This window comes from Apium graveolens, chromosome 1, assembly GCF_009905375.1.
Source record: "Apium graveolens cultivar Ventura chromosome 1, ASM990537v1, whole genome shotgun sequence".
In the NCBI taxonomy this organism is placed as follows: domain Eukaryota; kingdom Viridiplantae; phylum Streptophyta; class Magnoliopsida; order Apiales; family Apiaceae; genus Apium; species Apium graveolens.
This window is the reverse complement of record NC_133647.1, coordinates 108,988,178-109,003,237: the sequence shown is the minus strand read 5'-3', so window position 1 is coordinate 109,003,237 and position 15,060 is coordinate 108,988,178. Positions and strand designations below refer to the sequence as shown.

Below are 15,060 nucleotides of genomic sequence, written 5' to 3'. Positions count from 1 at the left end.
TCTTCTCAGTAACGCAAGTCATGATGAAAGTTGGCTATGGCACAAGAAGCTGTCCCATCTAAACTTCAAGACCATGAATGAGCTAGTCAAGAAAGAGTTGGTCAGAGGTATTCCTCAAGTGGAGTTTACTAAGGATGGAGTGTGTGATGCCTTCCAGAAAGGAAAACAGATTAAGGCATCATTCAGAAAGAAGCTTGATTCAATAATTGAAGAACATTTGCAACTGTTGCACATGGATTTGTTTGGACCAGTCAATGTGTTGTCCATCTCAAGGAAAATATATTTCCTAGTAATTGTAGATGATTTCTCAAAGTTCTCTTGGACATATTTTCTAAAATCCAAAGAGGAAGCTAGTGAAATCATCATCAATCACATAAGGCAAGTCACCAATCATCCTGACTTCAAAGTAAGAAGAATCAGGAGTGACAATGGAATTGAGTTCAAGAATTCTGTGATGAGATCATTTTGTGAAGAGAATGGGATCATGCATGAGTTTTCTACAGCTAGAACTCCACAATAAAATGGAGTGGTGGAAAGGAAAAATAGATCTCTCATTGAAGCTGCAAGAACAATGCTAGAAGAATCAAAGTTAGCAACATATTTCTGGGTTGAAGTTGTGAATACTGCATACTACACTCGGAATATTTCATTGGTTAATCAAGGAAAATGCATGACACCCTATCAATTATTCAAGAATAGGAAGCCAACATTGAACTTTCTACATGTCTTTGGCTGCAAATGTTATATCTTAAGGAATTAAACTGATCAATATGGAAAGTTTGATGCCAAAGCAGATGAAGGAAGTTTTGTGGGATATGTTGTGGGAAAAGAATATAAGTCTACAATCCAAAGCAGATGAAGGATTTTCTAAGTCATGTTGAATACTAGATTGATATGCAGAATAGGTTGGCTAATTATAAATATGAGATGTCTTGTAATTCCGTATAAGTGAAATAAAGTCAAGTGATAGATAGACTCCCAACGGATGATCTACAAGGCTCCCGACGGATGATCAACATATTCTCGACGGATGATCTACAAGGCTCCCGACGGATGATCATATTCAAAATAGTTGTTGATAGTGACAACACAGTCACATGCGTCGGGTGTTTGCAAAAGGAATGTGGCAGCCTGTTAAGCAGGATTTTGAGAACAAAGAAGTATAATCATTTCCATGCAAATGTGAAGATATTCAAAGATGCTGGATAGAGTAATTTTGCAGCATGATAGTAGACTAGATTATTTTGTTTTATTTTCTTGTCTTACTGTCATGTAACTTGGTGATATATAAACCAAGTGCAGCAAGTGTAACAATTAACCAAGCAAGCACATTTTTCAGAGAGATAGATAAAGCTGTACTTGTTAAGAATTTCTCCGTAATTTATTTATTCACTTGTAAAGCAGCTGTGTACTATTCAAAGCATCACAAAGTTCTCAATCTGATATATATATATAGGGTCTTACTCTAATGAGAACTTTTTTATGGTGAGATATGAGATTTAATCTGGACCACCTATTTTAAATCTCATCATCATTAACAACCATCATCTCCTCCATCATAATCTTTTTAATTATCACCACCCACTGCCACCTCCAACTACCGGCAACCACCATTTCTGGCCACCACCACCACCTCCGGTCACCATCGGAAAATTACCACCGTCAAATATAAAATCACCACCGTCAAATCAAAAGTCACCACCGGAAAATCAAAAATCACTGCATCCGACCACTTGCAAAACAGAAAATCACCACCGGAAAAAAAAACACTATACTCGGTCACTCTCTTTTTCAACCAGATGCGGCCACGACCACCGTTTCGACCATTACACCAACATAATAACCACCACATCATCATAAAATTATCACTAATCACCACCGATCAATAGTAAAATCATAATATTAAACCATCCAACCACCACTTACAATTGTCACCACCACGATGACATCACCCGTCACCACTTCGACCATATTCCGACCACCAGATAAGAAAAATCACCGGAATCGACCAGAAAAGCACCTTAATATGAAAACTAAAAATTATCTGAAAAATCACTAAATCGCTTCCGTTTCGAGCTTGAGCAGAGCTTTAATGGTGTCCCAATCGACTACACGACTTTTGCACGTGAATCTCTTTCGTATTCTATGTCTTCGACGATTTAATTGTAACATTAAATCTGGGTTTAATAGGCATTTGCAATTCGAGCCTGATTCAATGGATGAGTGGAAGTGATGGTTGAGGCAACGAAAATGTATCGCCGGAGTTTCAGGTGGCGGAAGGCAATGGATTTGAAAGGAGGAGAGAGGGAGAGAGAAAGAGAGGAGGCGGAACCGACGTGGGGTGGAGCTATGAGAGAGGGCGGCGGCGGCGATGATGACGATGAGTGGGGGTGGGTGGGTTGGTTGGGGAGTGTAGAGAAGCAGTGTATAATTGTTTTGGCAAGTGAGAGAAACTGAGGAGATGAAAATGTGTGGTTTAGATTATAAAAAATTAATAAAAATTAAGGGTCGAGATTAGATCTCATATCTCATAAAAAAAGAGGTTCTCATTTGAGCAACTCCCTATATATATATATATATATGGTGGATACTTTCAAATCCACTTAAAAATTTTAAAGCTTGTGTTTTATTACTTAGTGTTTTAATTTCAATTACTCTTTCATTCCACATTACAACAAATCACTAGAACATTTTTAAAATCTCAAAAGTAGCCAGAATTAAATTGAACCACCCTTGTGCAATTTTTGTTGTATTTTTAGGGAATAACAATATGTTTATCGATGTTGCTTCATTAGGTTCGAAGTGTATGAGGAAACTGTTGGATGAAGGAGACACAAATCAGGATCTCGAGAGTGGTGATGATCAACCATCAGGAGTAGATCGAACTGTGCTTGGGTAAGCAGTGAAACGTTGAAAGCTTGATGTTATTATTTGATCAAAGTTTTTTAGTCAATTTGAGTCGAAGCATATTGGTTCTTGTAAGATTCTTTTTCGCAAACCAATCTCTGGTAAGATCTTTCATTCTTGTGGGGCGATTAAACTTTTTGCAGATTTAGGTTTTGGTTCGTTTATTGCTAAATTACGTCGTGTTTGCTATCTTGAGTTTGTTTTGAATTCTATGGGTTGATAAGGATAACAAACATATTTTTTTTGTTGGATCTAAAATCACCCTTATTATCAATCTTCTGATTGATATTTTGGGTATTGTGACACCTTCAAAAATGTCAATTCCTAATAAGAGAATTCTTAAGGATTTGTATAATTGTTCTGCTTTATGTCCACTTAAGGTTATCACTAGTAAGTCAGATTTGGTTGAGTTTGTCCCTTCTACTACTTGTCAGGTGTTGCCTATGGCACACTTGCTGTTAAAAATTTGTATTGAAAACATTTGTTCTATGTTGGGTATTAGGTCAAACTATGTAGCTCAGGATGTGTTGGTAGGCCATATGTTGTTGGATGTATTTAATTTCACCTTAGTGATTTAATTTTTTAAAAAAATTGATGGAAGTTTTTGAAGGCAAGCTTGTGACTGGCCTGCCTATGATTTGTTGCTAACAAAGGTATTTGAGTGGTATGGGATGGAACCAGGAGAAACTGACTCTGTGTGTGCTAAGAAATTCTTAGATTAGAAGTATCTTAGTCAGTGTAATCTGAAAGTTAAGAATGAGGTTGTCATTCAAGTTGAACCTCGTGTTTATCTCCTATTGTTGCTACTGGTCCATCTTTTATTGTTCTTGATTTTGTTGTGGAGACTAAACTCAAAAAGTTTATGTTGGAAATGAGGAATGATCACAAGCAGATTTTGAGGAAATTGGATGAAGTTGCAGAAGAGAACAAATTTTGAAATGATTTGGTCATTGGGTTACACACTCCTGCTTCTACTAGATCTGGTCCTTTTCCGACCACTTCTACTCCATGTATAAATAAATCTCTCAATCTTCAGGATCTTTATGCTGGTGGTGGTCAAAAGCTTGCTAAAGAATATGATTTGGAAAATTTGTTTATGAAGGCTGCTGCAGTTCAGAATCAAGGCTCCTTCAAAGGACTTGGTGAGAAAGCTCCAGCTAGTGAGGATAAGGGAAACTCTGAAGAAGTTGTAGATCATACTATCTAGTATTTACTCCTATAATTTTGATGATCAAACTGAAAGTAAGGTTTATGCTTGTTTCTTCGATTTATTAGCAAGCTGATCTTGATATATTTCATGTGTTGCTAACATTGTTTTGAAGACTTAATGTTTTCCAATATTTTTAGTCTATCAGCAAGCTATCAGTGTTATCATGGGTTTATCCGTTAACTTTCTTTTAATGCCTGGAACTTTTCAAGATAAATAAGACTTGCGGTTTTCAAAGAGACCCGATAGATGTGAATTTTGTAAGGACTATATATTACTCCCTCAGTCCCTTCCAATTATTTACATTTTTGAGGAAGTGTCCGGCACGCATTTCAAGGTGCATAAAAAGTATAGTTATGTAACTTATTTTTACAATTTTCTTTTTCTAAATAAAAGTTGAATGTGGTGTGGTGTTTCTAGGGGGACAATTAGATTAGATTGATCTAATTGCTTAAATTGGTTTCCAGTTTTTAATTGTAGTTTCTATTTGATCATTCCCATATATATATATATATAGAGAGAGAGAGTTGATAATTTTTATTATATTTATCATTATACTTGTAATATTGTTCAAGATGTTAACATTTGTTGCAGAGTAGTTAAGCTTGGATAACAAAGATTTATGGAGTTAGATTGGTGAGAAGGCTATACAAGTTTGGTATAGGGCTTGGATGATAATTTACTCGAGGAAAATGATTTTATCATCAAGTTACTATCATAATAAGGGATAAAGGGTGATATATTACTCAATCTTATAATCTCATTATTTCAGTGATTAATAATATATTATCTTACCAAGTTGGTAGGGACGTAGGTTCGGTTTCGACCGGTTCTTCAATTAAATTGGTCCAGTTTAGTTCTTGAAATTTTCCTATTTCAGTTCTCGGTTTTCTGGTTTCGATGTGTTCGGTCTGTTTCGGGATCAAAAGAACCGAATTACTTTTTTTAATTTTTAATTTTTTTTATTTTGTATATTATAGTTTTTTCAAATTTTTATAGTTTTGATTAATTTTGATTATATATATATTACAGATAACTTCGTTAAATTTTTTAATTAATGGCGGATCATTTTGCATTCGACTACTTTCTAAACTTTAATATACATGTAGATTAGTCATAAAATTTGAAACATCAGGTAACATATATTCTTGTGTTCTTTAGTCGGTGCTATCTTTATTCTTCTATGCATATTTATTGTTAGCTCTCTATACTTTTAGTTGCATTTGTAATGGTTAGCTAGCTAATATATATTATATATAAGAACTTATAAATGTTTTATAATACATAAAAACTGAAACTATTTACTGACAACGCGTATTTACCCCTCTAGCTATAATTTGAAAAGTTTAAAAAACATGAGACTTAAATATTTTTAAAATATTATTTAAGATCTTTACTCCCTCCGTCCCAATTTATCTGTCTTGTTTGACTTTTTACGGTCAAATTGACCTAATTTTGACCAAAAATTTCACATAGTATAATATTGAAAATAATTATAAAATTTATATCATTAAAAAATATGTTTAATCTACTTTTATATGAATATTTTAATTTTTCAAAATGATGAAAAAATGAGCTTTTATTTACGGTCAAAGTTGAGTGAATTTGACCATTAAAAGTCAAATAAGACAGATAAATTGGGACGGAGGTAACATAAAATATACATGTAGATTAGTCATAAAATTTGAAACATCAGGTAAAATATATTCTTGTGTGTTCTTTAGTCGGTGCTATCTTTCTTCTTCTATGCATATTTATTGTTAGCTATCTATACTTTTAGTTGCATTTGTAATGGTTAGCTAGCTAATATATATCATATATATGAACTTATAAATGTTTTATAATACATAAAAGCTGAAACTATTTATTGATAACGCGTATTTACCCCCCTAGCTATAATTTGTAAAGTTTCAAAAACATGAGACTTAATTATTTTTAAAATATTATTTAAGATCTTTACTCCCTCCGTCCCAATTTATCTGTCTTGTTTGACTTTTGACGGTCAAATTAACCTAACTTTGACCGAAAATTTCAAATAGTATAATATCGAAAATACTTATAAAATTTATATCATTAAAAAATATGTTTAATCTACTTTTATATGAATATTTTAATTTTTCAAAATGATGAAAAAATGAGCTTTTATTTAAGGTCAAAGTTGAGTGAATTTGACAATCAAAAGTCAAATAGGACAGATAAATTGGGATGGAGGTAACATAAAATATACATGTAGATTAGTTATAAAATTCGAAACATCAGGTAACATATATTCTTGTGTGTTCTTTAGTCAGTGCTATCTTTATTCTTCTATGCATATTTATTGTTAGCTATCTATACTTTTAGTTGCATTTGTAATGGTTAGCTAGCTAATATATATCATATATATGAACTTATAAATGTTTTATAATACATAAAAATAGAAACTATTTACGTATTTACCCCTCTAGCTATAATTTGAAAAGTTTAAAAAACATGAGACTTAATTATTTTTAAAATATTATTTAAGATATTTAATCCCTCCGTCCCAATTTATCTGCCTTGTTTGACTTTTTACGGTCAAATTGACCTAACTTTGACCAAAAATTTCACAGAGTATAATATCGAAAATACTTATAAAATTTATATCATTAAAAAATATGTTTAATCTACTTTTATATGAATATTTTAATATTTCAAAATGATTAAAAAATGAGCTTTTATTTACGGTCAAAGTTGAGTGAATTTGACCATCAAAAGTCAAATAAGACACATAAATTGGGACGGAGGTAACATAAAGTATACATGTACATTAGTCATAAAATTCGAAACATCAGGTAACATATATTCTTATGTGTTCTTTGGTAGGTGCTATCTTTATTCTTCTATGTATATTTATTGTTAGTTATCTATACTTTTAGTTGCATTTGTAATGGTTAGCTAGCTAATATATATCATATATATGAACTTATAAATGTTTTATAATACATAAAAACTGAAACTATTTACTGATAACGCGTATTTACCCCTCTAGCTATAATTTGAAAATTTTAAAAAATATGAGACTTAATTATTTTTAAAATATTATTTAAGATCTTTACTCCCTCCGTCCCAATTTATCTGTCTTATTTGACTTTTTACGGTCAAATTGACCTAACTTTGACCGAAAATTTCACATAGTATAATATCGAAAATACTTATAAAATTTATATCATTAAAAAATATGTTTAATCTACTTTTATATGAATATTTTAATTTTTCAAAATGATGAAAAAATGAGCTTTTATTTACGGTCAAAGTTGAGTGAATTTGACCATCAAAAGTCAAATAAGACAGATAAATTGGGACGGAGGTAACATAAAATATACATGTAAATTAGTCATAAAATTTGAAACATCAGGTAACATATATTCTTGTGTGTTCTTTAGTAGGTGCTATCTTTATTCTTCTATGCATATTTATTGTTAGCTATCTATACTTTTAGTTGTATTTGTAATGGTTAGCTAGCTAATATATATCATATATATGAACTTATAAATGTTTTATAATACATAAAAACTGAAACTATTTATTGATAACGCGTATTTACCCCTCTAGCTATAATTTGAAAAGTTTCAAAAACATGAGACTTAATTATTTTTAAAATGTTATTCAAGATCTTTACTCCCTCCGTCCCAATTTATCAGTCTTGTTTGACTTTTTACGGTCAAATTGACCTAACTTTGACCGAAAATTTCACATAGTATAATATCGAAAATACTTATAAAATTTATATCATTAAAAAATATATTTAATCTACTTTTATATGAATATTTTAATATTTCAAAATGATGAAAAAATGAGCTTTTATTTACGGTCAAAGTTAAGTGAATTTGACCATCAAAAGTCAAATAAGACAGATAAATTGGGACGGAAGTAACATAAAATATACATGTACATTAGTCATAAAATTCAAAACATCAGGTAACATATATTCTTGTGTGTTCTTTAGTAGGTGCTATCTTTATTCTTCTATGCATATTTATTGTTAGCTATATATACTTTTAGTTGCATTTGTAATGGTTAGCTAGCTAATATATATCATATATATGAACTTATAAATGTTTTATAATACATAAAAACTGAAACTATTTACTGATAACGCGTATTTACCCCTCTAGCTATAATTTGAAAAGTTTCAAAAACATGAGACTTAATTATTTTTAAAATGTTATTTAAGATATTTACTCCCTCCGTCCCAATTTATCTGTCTTGTTTGACTTTTTACGGTCAAATTGACATAACTTTGACCGAAAATTTCACATAGTATAATATCGAAAATACTTATAAAATTTATATCATTAAAAAATATGTTTAATCTACTTTTATATGAATATTTTAATTTTTCAAAATGATGAAAAAATGAGCTTTTATTTAGGGTCAAAGTTGAGTGAATTTGACCATCAAAAGTCAAATAAGACAGATAAATTGGGACGGAGGTAACATAAAATATACATGTAGATTAGTCATAAAATTCGAAACATCAGGTAACATATATTCTTGTGTGTTTGTGTGTTCTTTAGTAGGTGCTATCTTTATTCTTCTATGCATATTTATTGTTAGCTATCTATACTTTTAGTTGCATCTGTAATAGTTAGCTAGCTAATATATATCATATATATAAACTTATAAATATTTTATAATACATAAAAACTGACACTATTTACTGATAATGCGTATTTACCCCTCTAGCTATAATTTGAAAAGTTTCAAAAACATGAGACTTAATTATTTTTAAAATGTTATTTAAGATTTTTACTCCCTCCCTCCCAATTTATCTTTCTTGTTTAACTTTTTACGGTCAAATTGACCTAACTTTGACCGAAAATTTCACATAGTATAATATCGAAAATACTTATAAAATTTATATCATTAAAAAATATGTTTAATCTACTTTTATATGAATATTTTGATTTTTAAAAATGATGAAAAAATGAGCTTTTATTTACGGTCAAAGTTGAGTGAATTTGACCATCAAAAGTTAAATAAGACAGATAAATTGGGACGGATGTAACATAAAATATACATGTAGATTAGTCATAAAATTCAAAACATCAGGTAACATATATTCTTGTGTGTTCTTTAGTAGGTGCTATCTTTATTCTGCTATGCATATTTATTGTTAGCTATCTATACTTTTAGTTGCATTTGTAATGGTTAGCTAGCTAATATATATCATATATATGAACTTATAAATGTTTTATAATACATAAAAACTGAAACTATTTACTGATAACGCGTATTTACCCCACTAGCTATAATTTGAAAAGTTTGAAAAACTTGAGACTTAATTATTTTTAAAATGTTATTTAAGATCTTTACTCCCTCCGTCCCAATTTATCTGTCTTGTTTGACTTTTTACGGTCAAATTGACCTAACTTTGACCAAAAATTTCACATAGTATAATATCGAAAATACTTATAAAATTTATATCATTAAAAAATATGTTTAATCTACTTTTATATGAATATTTTAATTTTTCGAAATGATGAAAAAATGAGCTTTTATTTACGGTCAAAGTTGAATGAATTTGACCATCAAAAGTCAAATAAGACAGATAAATTGGGACGGAGGTAACATAAAATATACATGTAAATTAGTCATAAAATTCGAAACATCAGGTAATATATATTCTTGTGTGTTCTTTAGTAGGTGCTATCTTTATTCTTCTATGCATATTTATTGTTAGCTATCTATACTTTTAGTTGCATTTGTAATGGTTAGCTAGCTAATATATATCATATATATGATCTTATAAATGTTTTATAATACATAAAAACTGAAACTATTTACTGATAACGCGTATTTACCCCTCTAGCTATAATTTGAAAAGTTTCAAAAACAGGAGACTTAATTATTTTTAAAATGTTATTTTAGATCTTTACTCCCTCCGTCCCAATTTATCTGTCTTGTTTGACTTTTTACGGTCAAATTGACATAACTTTGACCGAAAATTTCACATAGTATAATATCGAAAATACTTATAAAATTTATATCATTAAAAAATATGTTTAATCTACTTTTATATGAATATTTTAATTTTTCAAAATGATGAAAAAATGAGCTTTTATTTAGGGTCAAAGTTGAGTGAATTTGACCATCAAAAGTCAAATAAGACAGATAAATTGGGACGGAGGTAACATAAAATATACATGTAGATTAGTCATAAAATTCGAAACATCAAGTAACATATATTCTTGTGTGTTTGTGTGTTCTTTAGTAGGTGCTATCTTTATTCTTCTATGCATATTTATTGTTAGCTATCTATACTTTTAGTTGCATTTGTAATGGTTAGCTAGCTAATATATATCATATATATAAACTTATAAATGTTTTATAATACATAAAAACTGAAACTATTTACTGATAATGCGTATTTACCCCTCTAGCTATAATTTGAAAAGTTTCAAAAACATGAGACTTAATTATTTTTAAAATGTTATTTAAGATTTTTACTCCTTCCCTCCCAATTTATCTGTCTTGTTTAACTTTTTACGGTCAAATTGACCTAACTTTGACCGAAAATTTCACATAGTATAATATCGAAAATACTTATAAAATTTATATCATTAAAAAATATGTTTAATCTACTTTTATATGAATATTTTAATTTTTAAAAATGATGAAAAAATGAGCTTTTATTTACGGTCAAAGTTGAGTGAATTTGACCATCAAAAGTCAAATAAGACAGATAAATTGGGACGGATGTAACATAAAATATACATGTAGATTAGTCATAAAATTCGAAACATTAGGTAACATATATTCTTGTGTGTTCTTTAGTAGGTGCTATCTTTATTCTTCTATGCATATTTATTGTTAGTTATCTATACTTTTAGTTGCATTTGTAATGGTTAGCTAGCTAATCTCTGAAAGGAATATGTCCTAAGTCCAATCATGTATTAGGATTTAGAAATAACTTTGATGTAATCTATTTTGATTTCATTGATATTAATAAAGACTTGTTTTGTTTTTATTACGGGCTCTATCTATTTAAGTGTTTAAATAAGATATACCATAGTTTAGAGTAAAGCTTTTTATGGATTATGATGAGATCATAATAGTGAGACCTAAAAAGATGATAACTCTAAACTTAAATAGTTCCTGGTCATAGGATTACTAACTGGTAATTAATAATCCACAAAGATCGGTACATACTATGCTTGCTTCATTATGAAGGATGTCTGTTCTCATAGACATTTGTGTGGTGACACTATAGCTAGTATGTAGGTGCTTATTATAGAATAAGTTCACTGAACATGACTCGCACAGCTGAACAACTGATGGAGTTCACTCACGTGTCAGCAGTTGTTCACATAGTGATAGTTGTACAAGTATCCTTAGACTTGAGGTCATCATAGTCATCTTGTGTACACTGAACTATGCTTTGGTTTAGTTCTTAGTCTCCAGGGACAATTATTAGGGCTCTTCTAGGTATAGGAATTTGTACACGAAGATAGTGTATGATCAATAAAGGATCTACCCCTTCCAGTGAAGGAAGCGAATGTTCAAGGCTGATCCACTTATGCTACTTCAGGAATCTCTGGCCAGAGTGAATGAAATTAGAAAGGAGTTTCTAATTTGCATAGAACTAAGCATAGTAAATGGTAAGCAAGTGATTGAATTAGATAGGCTTGACACGAGATCCATGCCTTGTATTTAATCGGGACATTGTAGGGTAGAAGGAGTTTATTGTACGGTAACTATTCACTGACAGATTCTTGGTATTCTAAGCAGTGAATTCATATTATCCGGATAGTCGCGATATGTTGAGAAGCATCACTCACGATGTAGAATAAATATGATTAATTAATTAATCATATTTAATAAATTAGAGAATTTATATAAATAATGATAAAATAGTTTTATTATTATTTTTTTCTACTACCGGCTTAATATTGAACCTACAGGGTCACACCATAAAAGAGAATGATTTTATGGTGCAGGAATTAATTAATAATGGCTAATAATTATTTATTTGTGAAATAAATAATTAATTGGCAAATTTAATAATTGATTAAATGAGATTTAATTGATTATAAATTAATTAAGAAAAGTTCTTAATATTATTATTTAAGGATTTAATTTTTGGAAATTAAATCAAGAGAGAGAATTATTTCTAAAGTGTTTAGAAAAAGGATTAATGATTAAAAGGTGTTTTAATTATTAATGAGAATAATAAATGGGATAATAATAATAATATTTATGGGAAAATTTCAGCTGAAAATTTTGCCTATAAATACACTATTATAGACCCTATTTTTATTCTAACCCCAGAAACCCAAAAGTTTTAGAAAACCAAATTCTCTCCACCTCCTCCTCCTCCTTAACATCGTTTTCTTGGTGGATACCGGTGGAGTGCTTCACACTTGAGGAGCAACTGCTAAGGATCTCTGATCGTTGTCTCTGAATTATTTTTAAAGGTTAGATTCGATCCCTCGAATTTTTATTCACGATTTATATGCTTTTATTTGGATTTTGTATGTGTAAAAGCGTTTTTCCATGACCCCGCTGCGTTAAAAATCCAACAATGGTATCAGAGCATAGGTTGTATGCATATAGATCTCTGGTAAAAATTTCAGAATTTTATGTGCTTGTATGAATTAATTATGATTTTTACAAGTTATATCATGGATTAATTTTGTCTGATGAGAAATCGTTTCTCAGAATTATTTTGAATGTTGATCTGGGTTCTACAAGTGTTGTAGATCGTCTGAGTATTTTTTTCATAATTTTATGATGTATAGATTTTTTATTATGAATTTTTGAAGTTCTTAAAATTAAATTCGTAATTAATTAATCATATATATATATATATATATATATAATATGTTGTATATATATATATTATCTGCTATATCTGTACTGCTGTAATGTCTGTTGATTGCTGCTGCATGGACAAAGAGAAGCACAGAGAAGACAGGTACAGGCACGCTGATCGAGAAAGGAAGGCGGCGGCGTTTCGCAGAAAAAAAAAATAGGGGTGTAACGCATTCCGGGAATGCGTTACACATCTGTAACGCATTCCGGGAATGCGTTACACATCTGTAACGCATTCACGGAATGCGTTACACCTTTTAAATGGCTTAAAAGGCTGTAACGCATCACCGGAATGCGTTACAGGGCTTGTAACGCGTTCCTGTAATGCGTTACAGCCCTTCTGTTGATTTTAAAATTGATTTTCTGGGAGTTTCGTAACTCCGTTTTGGGCGTGCAATATACCGTTGGATTCGTTTTTCCGAGACGGATCTAATGGAGTGATCCATTTTAGTTTATATAAAAGTTTTGAACTGTTTGTATTTCCATGAAGTGTTTTAAAGATGTTTTTGACTGTTTTAATTGATTTTAAATGCTTCATGTGATACATATAGATGTATAATGCTTAGACTAATGTGCTAGATGATGTAACATGCCTACCTTGATGTTTATTCATGTTGATATATGTGATATATGCTTAGTTTTATCATGCGATGATAGATTTAGGTGAACTTAAATGAACATAAGGCGTTTGTTAGACAACCTAGTATAGTGAAATTGTTTCATAACCTTAAGAATAATATTATGAATACAATCATGAGATTCTTGTGTTTATGAAACACGTAATTGAATATGAATTTTCAATATGAGAGAAAGGATGATTCTGTCAACAACAGATTTCTATCTGTAAGAAAGGGTTATTAAGTGACGCCTCTTGACAATGCTCCACCCGATCTGGGAATCGTCTGATTATTGATTATTGATTTGAAATATTTAATTTAAAAGGAAAAATCTCTTTATAATATGATTATGATTGTAACGTAATATAATCCCTCTAAAATTAAATAATATCAAGTAGTAATTGGCCAATGACACAACGGGCTTGTGTCGGTCATAGCCTTCCAACATGGTAGAAAGTAGTTCTTATTTTTGAATCATTGTCGGTTCGTGCTACAGCCAAGGGCTTTGATTTCGAAATAAGAAATACTTGTCTATTACATAGAGATGTGTACATTGAATAAGAATCTAAAGGTCGGTACGTGCTACAGCCGTGGGCCTTTGGGGACTGATTCAACTGTACGGAATGTTGGGTTAGACTTGACTTAGAATATTGAGTTTGTCGTGCTACAGCCGAGACTCAATTATTCAAGAGGCTAAAGTTTGATTAGGGAATAACATAAGATGTAATTGACAAGAGTTGTCTGCCTATTGAACATTGCATGGCGGTTCGTGCTACAGCCAGGGTTGTGTAATAGAATGTAGGATCCCTATTCTCACTAGCATTATGAATGCTTAATTTTTCACGTAGGGGGTTGAATAAATTAAGAAAACTAGTGGGAGCCACTTATGAATAAAGACCCGATTCATATAGTGTTTTGAAATGAAATCGAATATTTGCTAAGTGTTGTTATGTGTTTATCATTTACAGATTTACTTTGTACATTTATGTCTTCTGCACTATCACTCAGGAGCATACTAGATGCTCACAAATTGACTGGTCCTAATTATGCTGACTGGTTTCGAAACTTGAGAATTGTTCTCAGGATTGAGAAGCTGGAATACGTGATTGACTCACCTAAGCCTACTGAACCTGCTAGTGATGCACATAATAATGAACATGTTGTGTATCGTAAGTGGATAGATGATGCAAATGTTGCTCAATGCATCATGCTAGCTTCCATGAACATTGAGCTACAGAAGTAACATGAGCATATGGATGCTCACACTATCCTCATGCATCTACAAGAGTTGTATGATGTGGCAGGGAGGACAGCTCGATATGAGATATCGAATGAGCTGTTCGGGTGTAGGATATCTGAGGGATCATCTGTGAATGGCCATGTACTTAAGATGATCAATTTGATTGAACATCTTGGACAACTTGGTTTTGTCATGGATGGGGAGCTGAGCCAAGACCTGGTCTTGCAATCACTTCCGAGTTCGTTCTCGCAGTT

The 15,060-nt window shown here is 30.9% G+C and overlaps 1 long non-coding RNA gene across 1 annotated transcript; it reads left to right on the top strand.

The window, feature by feature from the left end:
• Positions 1-2,616: 2,616 nt before the first annotated feature.
• On the top strand, positions 2,617-4,278 carry LOC141665656 (uncharacterized). Its single transcript, XR_012552099.1, has 2 exons — positions 2,617-2,895; positions 3,767-4,278. It is a non-coding gene; the product is annotated as an uncharacterized LOC141665656 (long non-coding RNA).
• Positions 4,279-15,060: the final 10,782 nt, after the last annotated feature.